The 17,961-nt window shown below is 42.7% G+C and overlaps 1 protein-coding gene across 6 annotated transcripts in view; it reads left to right on the forward strand.

Moving 5' to 3' along the window:
- Positions 1-17,961, forward strand: part of LOC126108715 (zinc finger protein 239-like) — an 83,693-nt gene that overhangs the window by 27,497 nt on the left and 38,235 nt on the right. For 4 of the 6 annotated variants that reach the window (XM_049914032.1, XM_049914031.1, XM_049914033.1 and 1 more), the window contains exon 3: positions 8,556-8,714. The exons of the other annotated variants lie outside the window; for them this stretch is intronic. The gene's annotated coding sequence lies outside the window, so the exon portion shown is untranslated. The remainder of the gene's footprint in view (positions 1-8,555; positions 8,715-17,961) is intronic. 6 annotated transcript variants of the gene reach the window in all.

Below are 17,961 nucleotides of genomic sequence, written 5' to 3' on the forward strand. Positions count from 1 at the left end.
GTCCACCTAATTTTCAACATTCGCATGCAGCACCACGTCTCAAATGGTTCGATTCTTTTCTGTTCTGGTTTCCCAACAGTCCATGTCTCACTACCGTACAATGCTGTTATCCAGATGTACATTATCAGAAGTTTCTTCCTCAAATTAAGGCCTATGTTTGATACTAGTATACTTCCCGTGGCCAAAAATGCCCTTTTTTTGAGGGTTAGTATGCTTGTGATGTCCTCCTTGCTCTGTCCATCATTGGTTATTTTGCTGCCCAGGCAGCAGGATTCCTTAGCTTCATGTACTTCATGACCATCAATCCCGATGCTAAGTTTCTCACTGCTCTCATTTCTGCTACTTCTCATTACTTTCATCTTTCTTCAATTTACTCTCAATCCATATTCTGTTCTCATTAGATTGTTCATTCCATTGAGCATATCATTTAATTCTTCTTCACTTTCACTAGGATAGCAATGTCATCAGTGAATCATATCATTGATATCCTTTCACCTTGAATTTTAATTCCCCTCCTGAAGCTTTCTTTTATTGCCTTTATTGCTTCTTCGATGTACAGATTGAACAGTAGGGGGGGGGGGGGGGGGGAGACTACATCGCTATGTTACACCCTTTTTAATCTGAGCACTTTGTTGTTGATCATCCACTGTTATTATTCCTTCTTGGCTCTTGTACATATTGTATATTATCCGTCTCTCCCTATAGCTTACTCCTATTTTTCTCAGAATTTTGAACATCTTGCACCATTTTACAGTGTCTAATGCTTTTTCCAGGTTGATAAATCCTGTGAACGTGTCTTGATTTTTCTTTAGTCTTCCTTCCAATTTCAACCGCAATGTCAGAATTGCCTCCCTGGTACCTTTACTTTTCCTTTAGCCAAACTGACTGTCATCTAACACATCCTCAATTTTCTTTTCCATTCTTCTGTATATTATTCTTCTTATCAACTTGGATGCAGGAGCTGTTAAGCTGATTGTGTGATGATTCTTGTACTTGTCAGCTCTTGCAGTCTTGGAAATTGTGGGGATTATATTTTTCCGAAAGTAAGGTGATATGTCACCAACATGAATAGTCGTTTTGTTGCAACTTCTCCCAATGATTTTAGAAGTTCTGATGGAATGTTATCAATCCCTTCTGCATTATTTGATCTTAAGTCTACCAAAGCTCCCTTAAATTCTGATTCTAAAATTGGATCACCTGTCTCTTCTAAACTGACCTTTGTGTCTTCTTCTATCACATCTCACAAATTTTCCCACTCATAGAGGCCTTCAATGTGCTCTTTCCACCCATCTGCTCTCTCCTCTGCATTTAACAGTGAAATTCCCATCACACTCTTAATGTTGTCACTCGTGCTTTTTGCATCACCGAAGATTGTCTTGACTTTCCTGTATGCTGAGTGAGTTGTTCCGACAATTATTTCTTTTTCGATTTCTTCATATTTTTCATACAGCCATTTTGTCTTAGCTTCCCTGCACTTCGTATTTATTTCCTTCCTCAGTGACTTGAATTTCTGTATTCTTGAATTTCCATGAACATCTTTGTACTTCCTTCCTTCATTGATCAACTGAAGTATTTCTTCTGTTACCCATGGTTTCTTTGCAGTTACCTTTTTGGTACCTATTTTTTTCTTTCCAGCTTCTGTGATTGCCCTTTATTGAATCCCACTTCTTTGCATATTGGTTCTTCCTGACTAATCTCTTGAACTCCAACCTACTTTTCATCACTATTACATCGTTATCTGAGACCGTATCTGCTCCTGGGTATACTTTACTGTCCAGTATCCAGTTTCGGAATCTCTGACCGTGATGTAATATAACTGAAATCTTCCAGTATCACCTGGTCTTTTCCAAGGATACCTCCTCCTCTTGTGATTCTTGAACAGAGTATTCACTGTTACTAGCTGAAATTTATTACAGATCTCAATTAATTTTTCTCCTCCCTCATTCCTTGTCCCAAGCCCATATTCTCCTGTTACCTTTTCTTTTACTCCATCCCCTACTATGGCATTCCAGTCCCCCAGGGACTGTTAGATTTTCATCTCCCTTTATGTACTATATTAGCACCTCAATATCCTTTTATACTTTCTCTGTCTCTTCATCCTCAGCTTGTGATGTCAGCATGTGTGCATAAACTATTGTTGTCGGTGTTGGTTTGCTGTTGATTCGGCTAAGAAAAACCCTATCACTGAAGTGTTCACTGTAACGCACTCTCGGCCCTACCTTCCTATTCATAGTGAATCCTATGCCTGTTACACCATTTTCTGCTGCTGTTGGTATTACCCTATACTCATCTGACCACAAATCCTTGTCTTCTTTCCATTTAATTTCACTGACCCCTTTTATATCTAGATTGAGCCTTTGCATTTCCCTTTTCAGATTTTCTGGCCTTCCTACGACATTCAAGCTTCTGACACTCCACGCCCCAACTCACAGAACAGTATCCTTTCATTGATTATCCAGTCTTTTTCTCATGGTCACCTCCCCCTTGGCACTCCCCTCCCTGAGATCCGAATTGGGGACTATTCTGGAATCTTTTTCCACTGGAGAGATCATGACACTTCTTCAGTTACAGGCCACATGTCCTGTGGATACACATTATGTGTCTTTAATGCATTGGTTTCTGTTACCTCTGCATCTTCATGCTGTTGATCATTGCTGATTCTTTTGCCTTTAGGGGCAGTTTCCCACACCAAGGACAAGAGAGTGCCCTGAACCTCTGTCCGCCCCTCCGCTCTCTTTGACAAGGCCGTTGGCAGAATGAGGGTGACTTGTTATGCCAGAAGTCTTCTGTGCCAAATACTGATTATTAATCAGAATTTAAGCGGTGGCGTGTGTCAAACCCAGGACCGAGGAATTTTTGGTCACTAGTCAAAGACGCTACCCGTAGACCACAGGCTGCTGGTATGGAACGCCATTTGCTGGTGGCACCAAGTAGTGTGCTTGCAGCATAGCTGACAGCCATGAGCAGAGCCCTCCACTTTATTCAGTGGGCCTCCGTTGAGTATGTTTAATTGTACTGACTCAATGAGCAGTCTCTAGACTATTGACCAAAGGTATTCTTGCCACCCTTCGGTCTCTGCTATTTGTGACCTTCTCGCTGACCTGTCGTGCAGCCTGCTCAGTCGCCTTTCTCTGTGTGTCAAGTCGTGTAGCTCTCCTGGGGAATGAACAGGCTGACTGTTTGGCTAGAGAAATACTTACTTGCTCCCCATTTGCTTTGCTGACACCAGGGGCCCTATTCTGTATCATTGATACCGATCGGTACTAAAGAATCGCCAGAGGACACATCTGGTTGCAAAGTGAGTTCATAATAGACTATTTTCCATTGTTAGAAATATAGTTACGTTAGGTTGTTACTATGAATTATTACATAAAAAAAAATGTTTTCGGTCAATATTTTCTCAAAATAGGTGTTACTGTTATGCAAATAAGAGTTTAAAGATCATTAAATATCTAGGCATGGGCTCTGCTTACGTATATTGCATGAGTGTGAACTGAGGTTACTAGTGACTTTGTGTACTTTTCCCCACGAATGGTTTTGTTTGTAATTATTGAAATGTGTTTACAATTTTCCAGTAACAATGGAAAGCAATTATGTGAAGCCTAATATTGGAAACCTTCCAAACTATTTATGACTTACGCAGTACCATTTGGCAACGAAGTCAGTCTATGGTCTACGTTCCTCTTTTGCAATAGTACAGGAATTGGGCCAAGGGTCCCCCCCCCCCCCCCCCCCCTCACGTATGCAACATGTTCTGAGACATTGTTATTCATGTAAGTTAAGATTTTTATGCAATATTCGTTATTAGTTACATGTAAGTAATGATTTCATGATTTCTGTCTGTTTAAAAAATGAAATATGAAATTGCTAGAGATGAAATTGCTGTGAGTGAAACAACCAACAGTGACCTTTATATTTTTTTCTTGTCAGAAATAATTCACCATTTTTTCCGAATATGTAGCGATTTCCGAGCATGCCGTTGGACAGGAATCTAAGAGCACAACTTAAATTACTGGGAATGTAACTAGCAGCAGTCATCTTCATAATCTTGCTTGTCACAAGTATTTATCTGCGATCGAATCCTCAACAACAGTAGACAGAAATGAAAGATCTCTGTGTAATATTTTTAGACTGTAGCACCATATACAAAACATTTTCATTCGTGAGGTGCATGTTATAAACTTCGACGAACTGCAGGAGCTCTCGAAAATGTGTTTTTTCAGTTTTGTTTTTAAGACCAAAATCGTTGATGTATCATATAGGGAAGTGGACTACTTAATCACCTGGATCTCTAGGAGCGAGTTATAACCACATTCTATTGATCTTCTCATTCTTTGAAACTCTCAGAATCAATTTTTCAGGTATTTTTATAGATGTATTAGTACAATGTGGTACTACGCACTATTCCTAACTCATTTTCCGAAATGTAAAATCCAAAACACGACGTCAGTGTGAATGAGAATAAGACGACATAATGCAGCATTGTAGACAATCTGCAGAATACAGTCAAATACACTATCGTTATTATGCGTGCATGGAAACATGCAGTCAGGGAAACTGTAAACATTTCTGTACATTACAGCTGAGAATCATGGAAATGGATATACTGTGCGTGATACTATTAAGGAGGACGCAAGGGCAATGAAGGTGGGCACGTCAGCTGGATGGAATGCGGCGTAATGCATTATGGCAACGTAAATGGAATTTTCAGTACTTCGAAGAATAGCGCACCTGTGTTGCCTGCTAGTCACTTTGTGTTCGTGGCGCTGTGCACGCTGCAGTGCGCGTGTGCGGATCTGTGGCCGTTTGCTTTTGATTGGCTTGTGTGACGCAAACCGACAACAGCGCTTCAGTTCTCTAGACTCAAACGGTATCACTCTCGAAATGCATACTGAATAATGCAGGGGCTCTAATTCGAGTACTAGACCATTCGGTGCTCTTGAGTACTGAAACGATCAGCACACTGGCGGAAAGATGCAGAATAGGCACCCTGGTGTGGATTTGCGGGTGGACGTGAGATCTCTGCTCACTCAGAAATGGAATGACATCTGGTGGGCTATTCCCCCATCGATTAAACACTGCACAGTCGAGGAGGCTACTGAAGAATCGTACTCTTCTTTCTGCTTCTCCCAGAAGGAATCCACAGTCGTATGTCATCTCTGCATCAGTTATACCAGGTTAACCTGTAGTAACAAGCCACCCTAACATTGTTGTTGTGTAGTATTACAGTCAGTCTCTCATATCTTGGTGGAATGCCTCCTTCCTTTTGCCCTCCGTGCAAACTATGGACTTCCAAACTCATTGCCTCTAATATTGTGATCTTGCCGAACAATTCACAGATTGTTGAACCGGTTTTCTGTTTTCTCTGCGAAGGTGGTTTTTATTCTCAGTTATAAGGTTTTAACCTACCTTTGGAGCTGGGGAATGGTGTTTTTTGAGATGTGGTGTTTCGCACTGGCTAGGTATAGGTGGTTCCCAGTCCTACATTCTTGACCAGGCTATGCCTTCATGCTCGTTTTACTCTGTTTTGATGACTTTTATATTTGGTTTGCCTCCATTCGGCCGCACTTAGTTTTCTATTCTGGGTGTCGCACTTTCTTCAGTAGTGGATGTTCTTGATGCAATGGATGAGAGAGATTGACCAATGAGTAACACATTTTTGCCTCACACAGGTCGATGGTAGGCAAAATTGATTGTCAAGTGCCACTAGTGCCAAGGGAATGAAGTGTCAGTTGACTCTTGAGTCTGGGCAGAGCTGTCAGCTGCATGTTGTGTTGTACCAGCTGAGTGAGTCCCCATTGCCATGGATTGACCCTCAGCAGAAACATTACTGATCTGTGACAAAATGATATTTTTGACAAGTGTTTTAAATGCTTACAGTGTGCTGAATATTCATGTTTGTGTCAACCGCACTGGTCACTGATTGGATTTCAGTGAGGATTGTGTGTGTTAACCATTGTTATAGCATGTGATTTAATATAAAAAATATGGACCTGTGATGAGATTAACCATAATTAGAAATGCGTCTAAACAGAATATATAAGTCCAACAGTGTAAAACATTTGGCATTAGTAAAACCTATTATCGTTGTGTGAAAATTGTTGAGCAGCTGCACTCTGGTTGCAGTCACATCAAAAGTAAAGTTAGGCTGTTGTTATGGTTAACAACAATCAATGTCATATTGGTTGGGAGAGTTTCAACTTCCTTATCTCCTTCATCTTACTTTCGTTGTTGACAATACAAAATATGTCCATTATGGTTTTTGTCTTCTCGCTTTTACTGTTATGAATCTCCTGACAAGATCAGAAAATGTTCTTTGTGGACGTCTCTACTTTTGGATCCACCACTCTTGGATTGACGGACTGATGACCTTGTTTGGTTCCTTACCCCCCTCTCCCCGCCCCCCCCCCCTCCCCACCGGGCTATTACAAATGATTGAAATGATTTCATAAATTCACTGTAGCTCCATTCATTGACATATGGTCACGACACACTACAGATACATAGAAAAACTCATAAAGTTTTGTTCGGCTGAAGCCGCACTTCAGGTTTCTGCCGCCAGAGCGCTCGAGAGCGCAGTGAGACAAAATGGCGACAGGAGCCGAGAAAGCGTATGTCGTGCTTGAAATGCACTCACATCAGTCAGTCATAACAGTGCAACGACACTTCAGGACGAAGTTCAACAAAGATCCACCTACTGCTAACTCCATTCGGCAATGGTATACGCAGTTTAAAGCTTCTGGATGCCTCTGTAAGGGGAAATCAATGGGTCGGCCTGCAGTGAGCGAAGAAACGGTTGAACGCGTGCGGGCAAGTTTCACGCATAGCCCGCGGAAGTCGATGAAGAAGCCTTACCGTTTACAATTGCTACAAGCCCTGACAACCTATGACAAAGTCAAACGCTTTGAATTTTCGGCGCGGTTGCAACAGCTCATGGAAGAGGATGCGTTCAGTGTGAAACTTGTTTTCAGTGATGAAGCAACATTTTTTCTTAATGGTGAAGTGAACAGACACAATGTGCAAATCTGGGCGGTAGAAATCCTCACGCATTCGTGCAGTAAATTCGCAATTCACCAAAAGTTAACGTGTTTTGTGCAGTCTCACGGTTTAAAGTTTACGGCCCCTTTTTCTTCTGCGAAAAAAATGTTTCAGGACACGTGTATCTGGACATGCTGGAAAATTGGCTCGTGCCACAACTGGAGACCGACAGCGCCGACTTCATCTTTCAACCGGATGGTGCTCCACCGCACTTCCATCACGATGTTCGCCATTTCTTCATTTCTTAAACAGGAGATTGGAAAACCGATGGATCGGTCGTGGTGGAGATCATGATCAGCAATTCATGTCATGGCCTCCACACTTTCCCGACTTAACCCCATGCAATTTCTTTCTGTGGGGTTATGTGAAAGATTCAGTGTTTAAACCTCCTCTACCAAGAAACGTGCCAGAACTGCGAGCTCGCATCAACGATGCTTTCGAACTCATTGATTGGGACATGCTGCGCCGAGTGTGGGAGGAACTTGATTATCGGGTTGATGTCTGTCGAATCACTAAAGGGGCACATATCGAACATTTGTGAACGCCTAAAAAAACTTTTTGAGTTTTTGTATGTGTGTGCAAAGCATTGTGAAAATATCTCAAATAATAAAGTTCTTGTAGAGCTGTGAAATCGCTTCAATCATTTGTAATAACCCTGTATGTGGCTACACTTTTGCCGTTGTCTCTGATGTGTATGAAGGTGAAATTCTTTGTTCTTAAATCCTAAACTCTGTGACTGGAATGTTGTGAATTTCTTGTTAAATAATTGACAAGAATTTCTACCATATATTTTTTTGAAGTTCTGATGCATCAGATGCTAAAGCTCTTTCACAAACTTTCTCTTAATAATGTAAGGAAAAGATAGGTTGCTACTCACCGTAAAGATATTACTGTCAGGTCCAGTCAGGCACAACAAAAGGGAACTTATACAACACACATATTCACACAAGCAAGCCCACCTAATGCAGACATGACCATCATCTCTTACAGCTCGGACTGGAATGCCATTCAACATTGTGTGTGAAAAGGTGAAGAGCTTGACTTATTGGGAGAGCTGGAAATCCTTAAGCAGACATGTGCAGCTGGCAGACAATTGCTGAATGATCAGCTCACTAGTAGGAACCACAACTATAATTCAATGATGTCAGTGTTTAAAATATTTACATAAATTTGGTTATGCTCTTCTAATGGGTTTTGTTTCGGTTATATTAATCCCCCCCCCCCCCACCACCACCACCACCACCACCACCACCACCACCACCACCACCACCAAAATGTTTCATTCCTAGACATTGTACTTTTAAAGTCAAGTTGGGACTTGCTGTTTCAAGAATTTCTTTTATCCACAGTTACTGGGATGACACCCATCTTTGATTGTTACCTTACGCTTTTATTTACTAGTTACAGCAGATGTTACTATTTTATCTACTTGGTGAAATTTCTTGGTTGCTTTATTTGTGACTGTGTTCTGATTAATTGTAACTGCTTAATTACATGCCTATGTACTTCCTTTGCAGACATTGTATTCATGCCTCGTTCCATTGCTTGCCTATGTGCCCACTTGATGCTTGACGTTCCTGCGATGAAGTTACAGCAGCAGCACTGTGTATTATGTTTCTGTGTGAGTGTAGTCCTACAATTGCACCATTCTGGCCTGCTGGTACAACTTCATTAAGGTATGTCTTCATCCTTTTTATCATTTATTTAGTGTTCCATCCAACAGTTACATGACATTATTTTAGTTGTTTCTGACTATGTCTCTGCAGGATCATGTGATTCAGCATGTGCTTCAGCTTAGCAGATAACAGTTTTATGGTTTTTAAGATGTTGGAAAAGGTCTCTGCAGGTCCTTCTGATTTGTCACATGCTTCAGCCTAGCAAAGAGCCATTTCATTGTTTTTAATATGTTATAAAAAGAAAATTTTAAGGTCAGAGCAAATCCTAATGCACATTCAGAATTGTGCAAGCTAGGCCCATACCATAATATTTTCTTATTTATCATCCCTGTAGATAATCTGAAGATGCCCTTTGAAGATGAAAAACACATTGTTAATAAGAAAATAAGTCATAACCAAGATTGTTTTTAATTCAAGTTAAATTCATTTGGACATTACTATTTGTTCTCTTGAAGCTGCTGTTTGTTTTTTGTTATCCCCACTAACTACTTCTAGTGTGTCTACAGTTATTCAACACCTATGAGAGAATATGGGAACTCATGAATATTGGATAGACAATGCTCTGTTTATACTGATTGCTTCTGAAAATTCATTCATTTATTCCAATGCTATGAAAAGCCTTAAAAAGTCCCACACATTCAACAAAATTCCTCATTCAGGAATATTACTAAAAACTGACAATCTTCACATTAATGTGAGGAGCATCCTCAGAGATGTGCCCTATGCCACCCACATTTGTGTGGTCCAAACTGTCCCCACTCCTCTCCCCCAATTATCATTACGTAATCATTTTTACCAAAATCTTTCCCCAGAGAATATAAATGATAGATGACATTCTCGAGTCCTGCACTTGGTGTAAAAACAATATATAACCGGAATTTGGTACCCATCCCACTTCTTTATTTCTTGTGTAACATTTGTTAAAGAAGTCCACAGAACTAAGAAAATACAAATTCTCCTGTATATGTAAAGAATAATGTGAAAAATTGAGTGGATCAGTATGTTATCGGTCTTTCTCAGACTAAGAAACTGTCTGAATACCACATTCATTACTGAATGTCACATTGATCCTTACTCGGAACTTTAGTATCAGCACTGGTGTGACAACACCACTACACTACACTGTAGGCAGAGGTACTTCACGGGCTGACAGTTGCTCGATAATAACCGGCGAACAGAAACTTGTGAGAGGAAATTAAAACTTGTGAAACTCAATATATGGGAAACAGAAAGTCCAAAACCTCATAGAGACACGCACGGAGATAACTCTGTGAGAAACTGGTAAGGGTGGCTGTCAACTGAGCACTTGGTAATAGCATCAGCATGATGCACAATGCAAGGTTCACAGTAGCACAGTAATTGAACTCAATGTAAGCACTGGCCCATCTCGCTTACTGCTGCCCTCAGGTGAACACCTCTGTCACCACATCTGCCCATACAACGCATTGCTTGTACGGCAGGTTTCCAAACTGTTCCACAATGCTACCCGTGCCAGCTCGTCTGCCTCCTTTGTGATGGCCGCTGGTGGGGATACTACAGGGCTATTACAAATGATTGAAGCGATTTCATAAATTCACTGTAGCTCCATTCATTGACATATGGTCACGACACACCACAGATACATAGAAAAACTCATAAAGTTTTGTTCGGCTGAAGCCGCACTTTAGGTTTCTGCCGCCAGAGCGCTCGAGAGCGCAGTGAGACAAAATAGCGACAGGAGCCGAGAAAGCGTATGTCGTGCTTGAAATGCACTCACATCAGTCAGTCATAACAGTGCAACGACACTTCAGGGCGAAGTTCAACAAAGATCCACCAACTGCTAACTCCATTCGGCGATGGTATGCGCAGTTTAAAGCTTCTGGATGCCTCTGTAAGGGGAAATCGATGGGTCGGCCTGCAGTGAGCGAAGAAACGGTTCAACGCGTGCGGGCAAGTTTCACGCGTAGCCCGCGGAAGTCGACGAACAAAGCAACCAGGGAGCTAAACGTACCACAGCCGACGGTTTGGAAAATCTTACGGAAAAGGCTAAAGCAGAAGCCTTACCGTTTACAATTGCTACAAGCCCTGACACGCGATGACAAAGTCAAACGCTTTGAATTTTCGGCGCGGTTGCAACAGCTCGTGGAAGAGGATGCGTTCAGTGCGAAACTTGTTTTCAGTGATGAAGCAACATTTTTTCTTAATGGTGAAGTGAACAGACACAATGTGCGAATCTGGGCGGTAGAGAATCCTCACGCATTCGTGCAGTAAATTTGCAATTCACCAAAAGTTAACGCGTTTTGTGCAGTCTCACGGTTTAAAGTTTACGGCCGGGAGACTGACAGTGCCGACTTCATCTTTCAACAGGATGGTGCTCCACCACACTTCCATCAGGATGTTCGGCATTTCTTAAACAGGAGATTGGAAAACCGATGGATCGGTCGTGGTGGAGATCACGATCAGCAATTCATGTCATGGCCTCCATGCTCTCCCGTCTTAACCCCATGCGATTTCTTTGTGTGGGGTTATGTGAAAGATTCAGTGTTTAAACCTCCTCTACCAAGAAACGTGCCAGAACTGCGAGCTCGCATCAACGATGCTTTTGAACTCATCGATGGGGACATGCTGCGCCGAGTGTGGGAGGAACTTGATTATCAGCTTGATGCCTGCCGAATCACTAAAGGGGCACATATTGAACATTTGTGAATGCCTAAAAAAACTTTTTGAGTTTTTGTATGTGTGTGTGCAAAGCATTGTGAAAATATCTCAAATAATAAAGTTATTGTAGAGCTATGAAATCGCTTCAATCATTTGTAATAACCCTGTAACTACCTCACTCGGTAAAAAAGCTGTGTATGCTCGAAAGTGGCCAGGTTTTGGCTGAAAACTCTAATGCAGAATGGCAGATGCCATTGCAGAACCCAGCAGGAGATGGATGGATCACCAAAGGATGCAGTGCCAATGCCGCTGACTCTGCTGGAAGGTTGGAAGGGCACAAAGTCTGAGGCATCGGGGATCCATTGACAGCAGTGGAGGTGAGGCCATGTCTTTTAGTCAGTGGGAAAGGAGGTGGAGGAGGAGCAGGATCAAAATCCTTAGGCTTCAGATCAGTGTGTGTCTTACTAGGCCCCTAGGCTGCAGACGATGGAAAGAAGCGGAGAATGGGGGGAGGTGACAACGAGAATGCCCCACTGCAGGTGATGAACCCGTTTAAGGGGAGCCGGAGGTGCCTTTGCTGCCCATGTTAAAATCACTAAGTTTGAGGAACATTTATGAATAAACTACCAAATAGAAAAATTTGAATTTTTTTTTTTTTTTTTTGCATATAGAGTGGTTTAGTATTGCAGTTATGACAGAGGGATTTTGGAGTATCTTTTCTAGTTTCCTTCCGATTATTTTTTTTTTATTAATGACCCAAATTTTTTTTTTACAAATAATTGCTTTATAATTAAACTGAAATGAAACTACTGAACATATTGCCAAATGGCTGTGTTACAATGTAAGTTTGACCACTAGGAGTGCTGTATAAAAATTTCATCTCTCTAGCTTGAGTGGATTTTGAGAAAATGTTCCTTATATTCGAAAAATTCTAATTTACGGGAAATGGTTATCAAAGTTTCTCAATACATTCCTGCATTATAGGATGGATTATCAGGGTCTTCTTCTTCATCCTCCAAAAGCTTCCTCTTCTGTCTTCTTTTCTGTCCTGTTGTTCCATCATACTTCATATGCCTTTCTCTTCTTTCTGCTCCTCTTATCCTTTCTCTGTCAATATTTCTTAGTGCTCATACAGTGTTCACCCCAGCTGTAAATCCTAATGCCTTCAGAACTTCACACTTCACACTGTTCCCTTGGTTGTAGGTTGCTATTGCATCATAAATGCCAAAGTGCAGTGTTTTTATACTTACAAACACCCTTTTAGGACTCACTTTCCAAATCAAATTGTTTACGCTCTCATTAGGATTCTGCGTCTTTCCGTGTAGACGTTTGCGTAACAATTGTGGCTGTGCTAAGTCATGAAAAATTGGTTTTATTGCATTTATCACAGCTGCTGGCAAACCATGTTTGTGATCATAGTCCTTTTTTGCATTATATTTGCACCAGGAATCTTTTGGGCACAGGCTGTGTTGACGGTATTCATTGGAAGAGGCAGTATGAAGGAGCAATGCCCACACTGCTTTTTGCATGTCACTAATATTACTAGTATTTTGCCTTATAGCGTACCCATAGTATCTCTGTAGACGTTCAATCACCTCATCAGTAAGCCTGCCTCTCCCTCCTATTGTCTTTCCATCACTGAGCTTACTCGAACCCAAAGTTTGTTTGAGCCTTCGAAGCCGTGCACCCATACGCTTTTGCACATGCCCAGTGCATTCCAACTTTTCAACTACAAATTCATTTCCATATGGTTTCAGTTCCTCTATAGTCTTGAAACCTTTGGAGTCACCATCCCCAAGGTAGTATTTGCTAGAAGATGTCACAGGACTATGGCCGACCATGTGTTACTTAGCAGAAGAACGCACTGTTTCAGTAATTGTAGTATCGCAACTTGGTATTAGTGTTAATTTTCTTTTCGCTACGTTCTTCCTCTTCTTATATACACGGTTACTAAAACGTGGCATCGTAACCAGAACAACGCTTTACACAAGAAGTATAATACTACCAACAACAGGCGCAACACTGAACTAATTCGAAACGGTAAACAGCAAAGAGATGATGTTCCGTGCTCTTAGTGCTTCATTTGTCACAGAAAACAATGTAGCCAACCCTTGCACACTCGCTGTATGCGTAACATAAGGCGCTGTATGCGTAACAGGCCGAGAAAATCCCAAGCAGTTCGCTAGGAAGTCACGAGAGGGCGTTAGATGCATTCAGCGGCCGCCCATTTCCTCTGCAGGCATGGGCGAAAATGGTAATAACTCCACTTCTAGGGCGAGTAGAACAATAATTCAAAGTTTACATTAAAGAGGAATGTTCCAATAAATTTTCGGTAGCAAAAAAAAAATCGTAATTTTTTGGATTTGACAACCTCCGGCTCCCCTTAAGAGGATGGCAGAAGGGCATGGCCTGGGGAATGAACTGAGTGAAATACGAAATCATATTCAGATAAAGACTGGGGCTCCTTCAGGTTCTTGGGTGCTGGTAGGTTGACAGTGGCTTTAATGTGGTCATCCAGCAGGGGGAGGCCACCTCTGCTAAGCACAAGTCCCAAAAAATGCAGCTTTGGGGAGAAAAACTACTCTTTTCCAGTTTGCAATTAAGGCCATTCTCCAGCAGACTTTGGAAAACTGATTGAAGATTTCTGAAGTGTTCTTCTCTGATAGGGCCCATTACCCAGACGTACCGAGGTAACCGACGCTAAATCAACTGCTCCAAAAACCGTTAATAAATTCCTGACACAGATGAGATTCTGAAAGGCAAGCAATTAAACTGATAAAGCCCAAAAGGAATGTTGTGGACCAAGGAAGTATGAAAGACTGCATTAAATGGCAACTGCATGAGGCTTCACACAAATTGATATGTGAAAAATACTGGCCTCTCAGCAGCTTTGCCAACAACTCCGTGTCCATGACATTTGATACGAATATGTGACACATTGTGCGTTGACTGTCTGTTCAAAATTTTTGCAAAGACATATAGAGCTGTCAGGATTTCGAATCGCCACCAAAGGGGTGGCCCATTGACTCGATGGAATAGAAGAAATGAGGCCTCGATCCTGCCAATGGTGCAACTCGAACCAGACCTTGCCACACACAGTGAAGGGCATGGTGCAGTGGTGACAAAATTTGCTGCTGACACCTGAAGACGAATGTGTGCCTCAAAATTTTCTGCCCGGCCCAAAGTATTCTCAAATGACCACAGCGAGGAGTCCAAATCGCGAAAAGGAACAGTTTGAGACAGTAAATGGACTTCTTCACCAATCTGGAAGGCAAAAACAGAAAAGGTGTTGGCCCAAAAATATTTTATGCCAATGGTGAATTGCCCACCAACAATTTAGATTGCTATTCTATGTTCTTATGATGCACGGAAATGGAGAATCGCCCCTGGAAAGGTATCCACTTTTTGCTATGACACAAACTGATGTACTAGCTGTTGTGACTCTGGGCACCTCAAGAGTTTGCACATACACACCTGGAAATGGAAAAAAGAACACATTGACACCGGTGTGTCAGACCCACCATACTTGCTCCGGACACTGCGAGAGGGCTGTACAAGCAATGATCACACGCACGGCACAGCGGACACATCAGGAACCGCGGTGTTGGCCGTCGAATGGCGCTAGCTGCGCAGCATTTGTGCACCGCCGCCGTCAGTGTCAGCCAGTTTGCCGTGGCATACGGAGCTCCATCGCAGTCTTTAACACTGGTAGCATGCCGCGACAGTGTGGACGTGAACCGTATGTGCAGTTGACGGACTTTGAGCGAGGGCGTATAGTGGGCATGCGGGAGGCCGGGTGGACGTACCGCCGAATTGCTCAACACGTGGGGCGTGAGGTCTCCACAGTACATCGATGTTGTCGCCAGTGGTCGGCGGAAGGTGCACGTGCCCGTCGACCTGGGACCGGACCGCAGCGACGCACGGATGCACGCCAAGACCGTAGGATCCTACGCAGTGCCGTAGGGGACCGCACCGCCACTTCCCAGCAAATTAGGGACACTGTTGCTCCTGGGGTATCGGCGAGGACCATTCGCAACCGTCTCCATGAAGCTGGGCTACGGTCCCGCACACCGTTAGGCCGTCTTCCGCTCACACCCCAACATCGTGCAGCCCGCCTCCAGTGGTGTTGCGACAGGCGTGAATGGAGGGACGAATGGAGACGTGTCGTCTTCAGCGATGAGAGTCGCTTCTGCCTTGGTGCCAATGATGGTCGTATGTGTGTTTGGCGCCGTGCAGGTGAGCGCCACAATCAGAACTGTATACGACCGAGGCACACAGGGCCAACACCCGGCATCATGGTGTGGGGAGCGATCTCCTACACTGGCCGTACACCACTGGTGATCGTCGAGGGGACACTGAATAGTGCACGGTACATCCAAACCGTCATCGAACCCATCGTTCTACCATTCCTAGACCGGCAAGGGAACTTGCTGTTCCAACAGGACAATGCACGTCCGCATGTATCCCGTGCCACCCAACGTGCTCTAGAAGGTGTAAGTCAACTACCCTGGCCAGCAAGATCTCCGGATCTGTCCCCCATTGAGCATGTTTGGGACTGGATGAAGCGTCGTCTCACACGGTCTGCACGTCCAGCACGAACGCTGGTCCAACTGAGGCGCCAGGTGGAAATGGCATGGCAAGCCGTTCCACAGGACTACATCCAGCATCTCTACGATCGTCTCCATGGGAGAATAGCGGCCTGCATTGCTGCGAAAGGTGGATATACACTGTACTAGTGCCGACATTGTGCATGCTCTGTTGCCTGTGTCTATGTGCCTGTGGTTCTGTCAGTGTGATCATGTGATGTATCTGACCCCAGGAATGTGTCAATAAAGTTTCTCCTTCCTGGGACAATGAATTCACGGTGTTCTTATTTCAATTTCCAGGAGTGTATTTAAATTATGAGGCTGACATTCACTCCAGTGTTGACTTGAAATTTGACTGGACACCCCTCCACAGTTTTTTTAGGCATCAGTTTTCTGACTGGTTTGATGTAGTCCGCCATGAATTCCTTTCCTGTTTTAACATTTTCATCTCATAGTAGCAGTTGCAGCCCATACCCTCAACTATTTGCTGGATGTATTTCCAATCTGCCTTAGTTTTCTGACTGGTTTGATGTAGCCCACCATGAATTCCTTTCCTGTCTTAACATTTTCATCTCAGAGTAGCAGTTGCAGCCTATACCCTCAACTATTTGCTGGATGTATTTCCAGTCTGCCTTTCTCTACAATTTTTACCCTCTGCAGTTCTCTCTAGTAGCATGGAGGTTATTCTCTGACGACTTAACAGATGTCGTATCATCTTGTTCCTTCTTTTTATCAGTGTTTTCCACATATTCCTTTCCTCACTGGTTCTGCAGAGAACCTGCTCATTTCTGACCTTATCAGTCCATCTAATTTTCAACATGCAGCGCCACATCTCAAATACTTCATTTCTCTTCTGTTCTGGTTTTCCCACAGTCAATGTTTCACTACTCTACAATGCTGTATTCCAAATGTACATTTTCAGAAATTTCTTCCTCAAATTAAGACCTGTGATTGGTACTAGTAGACTTGTCTACACCAGGAATGTTCTTTTTGCCTGTGCTATTCTGCTTTTTATCTCATCCTTGCTCCATCCATCATGGGTTATTTTGCTGCCTGATATCAGAATTCCTTAATTTCATCTAGGTCACGATCCTCAATTCTGATGTTAAGTATCTCACTGTTCTCATTTCTGTTGCTTCTCAGTCCTTCTGTCTTCAATTTACTCTTATTGCCTATTCTGTACTCATTAGAGTGTTCATTTCTGTCAACACATTCTGTAATTATTTTTCACTGAGCATAGCAATGTAGTCAAAAAATCTTGTAATTGATATCCTTCCACCTTGGATTTTGATCCCACTTGGGAAGAAGCTTTCTTTTGTGTCTGTCACTGCTTCTCCTATGGATATATCCCTGTCTTAAACCATTTTCAATGTTCTTTGTCTTCCAGTTGTGTTATTCCTTCTTGGTTTGCGGGCATGTCGTATATTACCCATCTTTCCCTATAGCTTACCCCAATTTTTCCTGGGATTCCTAATATCTTGCACCATTTTACTTTGTCAAATGTTTTCCCCAGGTAGATAACCCCTATTAATGTGACTTGATCTTGCTTCAGTTATCAACTGCAACATCAGAACTGCCTCTCTGGTGTCTTTACATTTCCATTTTTTTGTACACTATTCTTGTCAGCATGAGCATGAGCTCTTAAGCCGATTGTGCTATAATTCTCACATTGTTTGGTTCTTGCTATCTTTGGAATTGTGTGGATGATGATTTTCCAAAAGTCTAATGGGATATTGCTAGTTACATACCATCAGGACACATTCGTGGCAGATTTCACAAACTTCAGATGAACTACCTTGAGGGACTGATGACCTCACTGTTCAGTCCCTTAACCCACAGCTAATGGACCAATCTTTAAAAATTAATTGCCCAAATATTGTGTGTCTTTTGGGCTCCAGTGCTTCATATTGCAAGATCAAGTGTACAGTTTCGTCCACCGAGCCGTCGGGCCTTATGGTCTAGCGACAAAGCTGTCTGGAAACTGAGATGTTGCAGGATCGAATCCTGGTCATACCACAGATTTT

This window comes from Schistocerca cancellata, chromosome 11 (assembly GCF_023864275.1).
Source record: "Schistocerca cancellata isolate TAMUIC-IGC-003103 chromosome 11, iqSchCanc2.1, whole genome shotgun sequence".
NCBI classification, from domain to species: domain Eukaryota; kingdom Metazoa; phylum Arthropoda; class Insecta; order Orthoptera; family Acrididae; genus Schistocerca; species Schistocerca cancellata.